General features: G+C 49.9%; 1 long non-coding RNA gene across 1 annotated transcript; it reads left to right on the forward strand.

Moving 5' to 3' along the window:
- The first annotated feature begins 6338 nt into the window (after positions 1-6338).
- LOC140720456 (uncharacterized) lies at positions 6339-8569 on the forward strand. The gene is made up of 3 exons (XR_012097190.1): positions 6339-6486; positions 7306-7377; positions 8502-8569. It is a non-coding gene; the product is annotated as an uncharacterized lncRNA (long non-coding RNA).
- Positions 8570-8936: the final 367 nt, after the last annotated feature.

The raw sequence follows: 8936 nt of genomic DNA on the forward strand, positions 1-8936 counted from the left end.
CCTCTGCTCCAAAGCGTCTTGAAGTAAGTTCAAATGAGGAATTGAGATGTGTGATATATTCACACCAGAGTAACACTCCCTCCTCTCCATCCCATTTCATACTTCGGGGATCAGACACACTGAGAAACTCCCTCCATAACGTTCTGTAACATTCTCCTGGGGTCAGTCACAGTCTGAATTTCCCTCCACACCGTCCCATCACACACTCCACGAGTCAGACCCAGAATCAAGGTCCTTCCACAACGTCCCATCACACACTCCCGGGGTCAGACTCAGGGTGAATCTCCCTCCGCACCGTCCCATCACACACTCCCGGTCAGACACAGAGTGAATCTTCCTCCACACCCTCCCGTCACACTCTCCCGGTGTCAGACACAGAGTGAATCTCCCTCCACGCCGTCCGATCACAAACTCCCGGGGTCAGACACAAAGGTAATCTCCATCCACACCGTCCCATCACACACTCTACGGGTCAGACACAGAATCAAGGTCCTTCCACAACGTCCCATCACACACTCCCGGGGTCAGACACAGGGTGAATCTCCCTCCATACCGTCCCATCACATACTACCGAGGTCAGGCACAAAGGGAATCGCCCTCCACACCGTACCGTCACACACTCCTGCAGTCAGACACATGGTGAGTCGCCCTGCACACCGTCTCATTGCACAATCCAGGTGGCAGAAACAGAGTGCATGACTCTCCACTTTCCCCCCTCCCCTCCCCCCATCACACACTCCCGGGGTTAGACACGTGGTCATCTCCTTGCACAACGTTGGAGTTACTGCTGCTCACTTCCACCGGATATCGATTTCTCGCTTCTCAGCTTCAATACGTCTCTGTATGTACAGGCCGGTCGTGTGGTTTAACAACATTTCCTCAGAGTGACTGGAAACTCACCACCCCTCCACAGCCCTCTTTCCACTCCCCCACCCTCCTCTGTTCTATCTGTGTTCTCACACACACTTATTATCCCTGAGACAGACACACTGTTGGGGTCTACAGGAACGCTGAAAAACTGGTGATTGGTAAGAGGGAGAGAGGGAGTGAAGAGGGAGATTGGCTCTGTGTCTGACCCCGGGAGAGTGAAATTGGACTGTGTGAAAGCAACTTTACTCTGTGTCTAAAGCTGTTTCTATGTGCTGGAACTGTGCTTTGAGAATTTGACTCAAATTCTGATCCAGGGAATGTGTTTTGGGAGAGTGTTTCAGGAATTTCTCTTTATGTCTGTCAATAGGACTATTTGATGGGAGGGTGCAGAGGGAGGTTCACTCTATTTCTAAACCGCAAAGTCTATGTGATCGGGTGGTTCGGAGCAATCATCTCTTTACAACTGACGCCGGGAATGTGTGATGGCCCGTTGTGAAAGGATCCCCATTCTGTGTCTGACTGCCGGCGGATGTAATGGACGCTGTAGAGAGAGTCCTATTTTCCAGAAAAGCCGATGGGACGAGGCAGGCAATGTTCTAACTCTCTTTCAAAGCGTCTTGAAGTACATTCAAAAAAGGAAGAGGTATGTGTACAGAACTTACGTACATACCAGACTGAAGCTCCCTCCACTACATCCTATTTCATACTTCGGGTGTAAGACACACAGAGCAGCTCCCTCCACATCACCCCATCATACAGTCCCGGTTTCAGACGCAGAGTGGATCTCCCTCCACACCGTTCAGTCACACACTCCCGGGGTCAGACACAGAGTGAATCTCCCTCCACACCGTCCCATCACACAATCCCGCGATCAGACACATGGCGAAACGCCCTTCGCACAGTCCCATCACACACTCAGACATAGAGTGAAGCTCCCTGTAAACCGTCCCATCACAAACTGCCTTGTGACAGACACATGGTGAAGCTCCCTTCCCAGAGTCTCATCACACACTCCCAATGTTAGACGCATATTGGTGCTCTCTCCACACCGTCCCAGCACACATTCCTGGTGTCAGTCACATGGCGAATCTCCATCCACACCGTCCCATCAGACAAGCCCGGTGTCAGACACAGAGCCAATCTCCATCCACCGTGCTGAGACACAGAGGGATTCTCCCTCCACACAGTCCTGTCACGCTGTACGGCGTGGGACACATGGTTAAACTCTTACCGCACCGTCGAATCAGACAGTCCCGTGGTTAGACTCAGAGTGAAGTTCCCTCCACACCGTCCGATCACACAATCCCGTGGTCAGACACAGAGTGAATCTTCCTCCAAAGCGTCCCATTACACACTCCCATGGTCACACAAACATTGTACATCTCTCCTTTCTGTCTTATCAAATATTCCCGGTGTCAGAAACACAGTGAATCGCCCTCCACGCCGTCCCATTATACACTATCGGTTTCAGACAGCGAGTTTAACTGCCTCCATTTGCCTCATGGGAAACAGTAAAAAAAAACAGTGAGGACAGAGAACATTTTTAAGTGGGAATGTCAGATTATGAGGCTTTAAATCTAGAACGTGCGTGTGTGCCTTGTGATGATGTTTCTGCTGGGATATGTCCTATGGACATTTGTTCGATGTTTAGTGTTCTTTTGCGGGATATTAGGGTTAAATTTGTTCCAGTGAGAAAGATAATGTATGGTAGGGTGAAGGCACGATGGTGGCAAGTGCGGTGGAGAATCTAGTCAGGTGGAAGTAGGCAGCATGCATGAGATTTAGGAAGCAGGGATCAGATGGGTCTATTGAGGAATATTGGGTAGCAGGAAAGGAGCTTAGGAAGGGACCGAGTAGAGCACGAAGGGGGCATAAGATGGAGTTGGCGAGAAGGGTAAAGCAAAACGCCACGGAATTCTTGAACAAAAAGATGAGAGGTGTGAAGATCGGTCCGATTGGAGACAAAGGTGGGAAGATGTGCCTGGAGGCTGTGGAATAGAGCGAGGTCATCAATAATTACTTGTCTACGGTATTCACTAATGTGAGGGAACTTTTTCCGCTAAGGACAATATGAGTGAGGTTGATGTTCTGGAGCACGTTGACATTAAGGGAGAGTAGGCGCTGGTGTTGTTAAAATAATTTAGGGTGGATAATTCCCCGGGGCCTGAAGGAACAGTCCCCAAGCTGCTCCATGAGACGATGGAAAACATTCGTGAGCCTCTGGCTACGATCTTTCTGTCCTCGTTGTCCACGGGAATGGTACCGCAAGATTGCAGGGAGGCGCATATTGTCCCCTTCTTCAAATAGGTTAGTAGGGATAGTCCGGGTAATTTAAGACCAGTGACCTTACGTCTGTGGTGGGAAAGCTGTTGGAGAAGATTCTTACAGATAGGATCTATGGGCATTTAGAGAATCATGCTCTGATCAGGGACAGTTAGCATTGCTTTGCTAAGGGCAGGTCGTGTCTAAGAATAGACAATAGACAATAGGTGCGGAAGTAGACCATTCGACCCTTCGAGCCTGCACCGCCATTTTGAGATCATGGCTGATCATCTACTATCAATACCCGGTTCCTGCCTTGTCCCCATAACCCATGATTCCCCTATCCATAAGATACCTCTCTAGCTCCTTCTTGAAAGCATACAGAGAATTGGCCTCCACTGCCTTTCGAGGCAATGCATTCAAGACCCCCACAACTCTCTGGGAGAAGAAGTTTTTCCTTAACTCTGACCTAAATGACCGACCCCTTATCCATGCCCTCTGCTACTGGATTCTCCCAGCATCTGGAAGATATTTCCTGCCTCTATCTTGCCCAATCCCTTAATAATCTTATATGTTGCAATCAGATACCCTCTCCATCTCCTTAATACCAGCGTGCACAAGCCCAGTCTCTCAAAGCTCTCTGCATAAGACAGTTCTGTCATCCCAGGAATTAACGTTGTAAATCTACGCTGCACTTCCTCTACAGCCAGGATGTCCTTGCTTAACGCTGGAGACCAAAATTGTACACAATACTCCAGGTGTGGACTCACCAGGGCCCTGTACAAATGTAAGAGGAATTCCTTGCTCTTGTACTCAATTCCCTTTGTAATAAAGGCCAAAATTCCATTAGCCTTCTTCACTGCCTGCTGCATTTACTCATTCACCTTCAGTGACTGATGAACAAAGACTCCGAGATCTGTTTGTAATACTCCCTTACCTAACTTTACACCGTTCAAAGAAGGCTGATAGAGTTCTTTAAGGAAGTGACCAGGCATTTCGATAAGGGCAGTGCAGTGGATGTAAAATGTACATGAATATTTGTAAGGCATTTTACAAGGTTCTACACGATAGGCTTATTCAGAATGTCAGAAGGCATGCGGTCAAGGGAGGTTTGTCAAGGTAGATTCTGAATTGGCTTGGCTGCAGAAAGCAGTGTGTTGAGGAGCATGTGCACGTTCGGATTGGAAGGCTGTGACGAGTGGTGTCCTGCAGGGATCGGTTCTGGGACCTCTACATTGCGTGATTTTATTAACGACCTAATGTTGGGGTAGAAGGGCTGGTTGGCAAATTTGCAGATGACAAAAAGGTTGGTGGTGTTGCGGCCAGTGTAGAAAAATCTCGAAGATTGCAGAGAGCCATTGATAGGATGCTGAACTGGGCTGAGAAGTGGCAAATAGTATTCAACCCGGAGAAGAGTGGGGTAGTACACTTTAGTGTAGTTAAGGCAGCCAATGAAGTGTTAGTTTTCATAAGCCGAGGGTCACAGTTTAAGAGTCGCGGCTTATTGATGCAGCTCTGTGAAACACAGGTTAGCCCACACTTGGAATACTGTGTCCAGTTCTGCTCGCCTCACTATAGGAAGGATGTTGAATCAGTGGAAAGGGTGCAGAGGAGATTTACCAGGATGCTGCCTGGTTTAGAGAGTATGCTTTATGAGCAGAGATTAAGGGAGCTAGGTCTTTACTCTTTGGACTGAAGTAGGATGAGAGGAGACATGTTAGAGGTGTACAATATATTAATAGGAAAAGATAGAGTGGACAGCCAGCGCTTCTTCCCCAGGACACCGCTGCTCAAAACAGGAGGCAATGGCTTTATGGTCAGTGGAGCAAAGTTCAAGGGGATAATAGAGGAAGGCTTTTTACTCAGAGAGTGGTGGGTGCGTGGAATGCACTGCCTGAGTCAGTGGTGGACAACTAGACAGTTTTATGGGGTATTTAATGTGGGGTTTTATATGGGAGCAGGGTATAAGGGTCGGCACAACATTGTAGGCCGAAGGGCCAGTACTGTGCTGTATCGTTTCCTGTTATATGTTCTATACCCGTTCAATCACACATTCCTGGGGTCAGTCACATGGTCAACTCCTTGCACAACGTTGGAGTTACTGCTGCTCTTTTCCACCGGATATCGATTTCTCGCCTCTGAGCTTCTCTACGTCTCTGTGTGTACAGGCCGGTCGTGTGGTTTCACAACATTTCCACCCAGTGACTGGAAACTCACCACCCCTCCACAGCCATCTTTCCACTCCCCCACCCTCCTCTGTTCCACTTCTGGTCTCTCAGACACACTTATAATCTCTGAGACAGACTCTCTGTTGGAGACTACAGGAACGCTGAAAAACTGGGAGTGAAGAGGGAGATTCGATCTGTTTCTGAATCCGTTAATGTGTTATAGGACTGTGAGGCGGCATATTAGCTCTGTTTGTGACCCTGGGACAGTGCAATGGGACGGTATGGAAGGAGCTGCACTTATGTCTGATCCCGGGAGTGTTTGTTCGGCCGATGCCGAGGCGCTCTCTCTCTCTCTCTCTCTCTCTCTCTCTCTCTCTCTCTCTCTCTCTCTCTCTCTCTCTCTCTCTCTCTCTCTCTCTCTCTCTCTCTCACACACACACACACACACACACACACATACGCACACACAGACACACACACACTCACTCACACACACACATCCAGACACACCCACACACCCACACCCACACACCCACCACACACACACACAACCGCTACAGCACATCGCCTCCCGCACTATCACCCCTTTATCCAATACCCTTACCCCCATTTCCTTTCACTTCCCCCTTCGCTTTCAGTGAAGGATGTGAGATAGAAAGGCAGAGGAGACAGAGGGAGTAGAGGAAAAAGCAGAGAGCTGGAGAGAGGGGCGAAATTGAATCTCTCCAACAATCCTCCCTTTCTATTTCTACACCCTCTCTCCATTCCCTCCCAGTTTTTGCCCTCCCCTTCTTTCAGTGATACCCTTTTCTAACCCCTGTAATTCACGATTCTCTTTCCGCCAAACCGTAACCTTCCCCTTGCTGTCCCTCCCTCTGTTTCTCTCCACTTGCACTTCTCTTCTCCCCGCGCCACTCTAATCGCTACAGACTACCCCCTCTCACACCCTCAATCTCCCTCGTCCCCAGCGCTTCCTCTCTCTGCTGTCGGCTCCTCTCCTCTTCGGCTGCGCATCCGGTGTTTGCTGGTCTCGTTCTGATCCACTTGTCAACACAGGCTTCCTCTGACAACGGTTGCTTCCCCTCGCTGAGCTCAGAGACGCAGAGAGCCATCGACAGGATGGCCAAGAGCGAGACCTACATGAAAAAGCAGCTCGTAAAACCGGACTCACTGTCTCCATCGGGAGGTGAGTGGGGCAGAGATGGAGTGAGGGAGTTTCAGTCTCTTTCTAACCCGGGGAGTTTGTAATGGCGGGAGTAGAGGGAGCTTCACTCTGTGTCTGACTCCGGTAGTGTGTGATGGGACGGAGTGGAGGGAGCGTCACTCCTTTTATGTTCACGGGACTGTATAATATAAACCATATAACAACCATATAACAATTACAGCACGGAAGCAGGCCGTCTCGGCCCTTCCAGTCCGTGCCGAACGCTTACTCTCACCTAGTCCCACTGGCCCGCACGCAGCACATAAACCTCCATTTCTTTCATATCCATATGCCTATCCAATTTCACTTTAAATGACAATACCGTACCTGCCTCTAACACCTCTACTGGGAGCTCGTTCCATACAGCTACCACTGTCTGAGTAAATAAAATCCGCCTCCTATTATTCTTAAACTTTTGCCCCCTAACTCTCAAATCATGTCCTCTTGTTCGAATCTCCACTACTCTCAATGGAAAAAAGCCTATCCACGTCAACTCGATCTATCCCCCTCATAACTTTATATACCTCTGTCAAGTTCCCCCCCCCCCTCAAACTTGTACGCTCCAAAGCGCAATCTGTCCCCCATTATGGTACAGAGTGAAGGAAGATTTAACTCTGTGTCTGACCCCGGGAGTGTGTGATGTGACGGTGTGGAGGGAGCTTCACTCTGTTTCTAACCCCGGGAGTGTGTGATGGGACGGTGTGGAGGGAGATTCACTCTGTGTCTGACCCCGGATGTGTTTGATGGGACGGTTTAGAGGGAGCCTCACGCTGTTTCTGACTCTCACTGTTCTGTCCCCAGCTAAACCTGATGTATCGTATGTGGAACTTCATTTCAAATCCCTCTCTGTTCCCCGGGTCCGGACGAATGGAGGTCAGTTTCACTTTACTGGTTTGACTCTGATCAGCTGATGTGAATCTTCCTGTCGAGAAATCTCATCCCAAGCGCAGTTAACCCTGATTGTTCCCTGTTAGAGCAATGCGTGCGAGACTGGATGAGAGACGGGCTCTATGGGAGGGTGTCTGAGGAGGGAGCGCTCTGGGACGGGTCGGGGTGGAGGCAGAGCAACAGGCGGGGTTGTATAGAGGGAGGGCTGAGAAAAGGAATGAGAGACGGGCTCTATGGGAGGGTCGGTGAGGAAGGAGCGCTCTGGGAAGGGGTCGGGGGCGGAGGCAGAGCCACAGGCGGGGTGGTACAGTGGGAAGGCTGTGGAAAGGAATGAGAGACGGGCTCTATGGGAGGGTCGGTGAGGAAGGAGCGCTCTGGGAAGGGTCGGGGCGGAGGCAGAGCCACAGGTGGGGTGGTACAGAGGGAGGGCTGTGGAAAGGAGATGAGGAGTTTCTCTGGGTGGGGTCGGTGCAGAAAATCCCATGATTTTTTTTTGTGTGGTGGGCGTACCGTGAGAGGGGTTTAAACTGGGGGCACTGAGGGGAGATGTGTGATGGGGCGGGTTCGGGAGCAGGGAGTGCTGTGCCATGGCCGGTGAGCAGGAAACACCCTTGGGAAGAGTGGAGAGGAGGGAGGAGAGTGGCAAGGATCAGTGAGAAACGATAACTTTATAAAATGTGTATAACACTGACCCCGTTCTAAACCAACTCTCTCAACACTCTTTCTCCTCTCTCTCCCCTGCCTCCCTCTTTCTTCCCCCTATCTCTCACACACTGATCCTCTCCATCCTCTTTTCTTCCTCCACTATTTCCTTTCCCTACCGCACACTCTCACGCTTTCCCCCCTTTCCCAACACTTCTCTCTGTCTTTTGCACATCTCTGCCCCTTCTACGACTCCTGCTCTCTCCGTTGACTTTCCCCTCTATCTACTTACCTTTCCCCATTCTCCCCTTTCCCACACTCTGCTCCCTCTCTTTCACATTCCCCGATTACCCCTCTCTCCCTCTCGCTTACTCCTCTCTCTCCTCTGCTGTCTCTTCTCTCTTTCCCTCATTCTCTACCGCTGTCTCATTCTCTCCCTGACCGGCCTGTCCGACTTTCTCTCCCAGATGGTCCGATCTCCACCTACTCAGAGATGAACTTTCGAAGAGACGATCCCCTCATCGATGAGGAAGAGGGTGTTCACATCACCTCGGGACCCGGAGGGATGCCAACTACTATACAAACAGGTCAGTGTTCACAATAGTGACGCCATTCTGGAAGCGTCAGGTATCATTTGCCCAAGTGTTTCAAATTTTAATTCATCTGCCTCGACCACTTCTCTGCGAGCTCGTTCCACCTCCTGTCTGTGATGTGTATAAATCATCTGGTTGAAACTGTAGATGGATGTGTTTGTGAGTTGCACATGATGTGAAGATGGGTACTCTTGTGGATCATGTTGAAACTGCCAAATTGAAAAGTTCAATGCGACAGTAGATCAGTCACAGATCCGGCTGGAGAATGTCAGAGTTTAGCCCGTCATGTATCCGATTTGTGGAAAAAGA

The sequence above is a fragment of the Hemitrygon akajei genome, unplaced genomic scaffold (genome assembly GCF_048418815.1).
Source record: "Hemitrygon akajei unplaced genomic scaffold, sHemAka1.3 Scf000043, whole genome shotgun sequence".
Lineage (NCBI taxonomy): Eukaryota > Metazoa > Chordata > Chondrichthyes > Myliobatiformes > Dasyatidae > Hemitrygon > Hemitrygon akajei.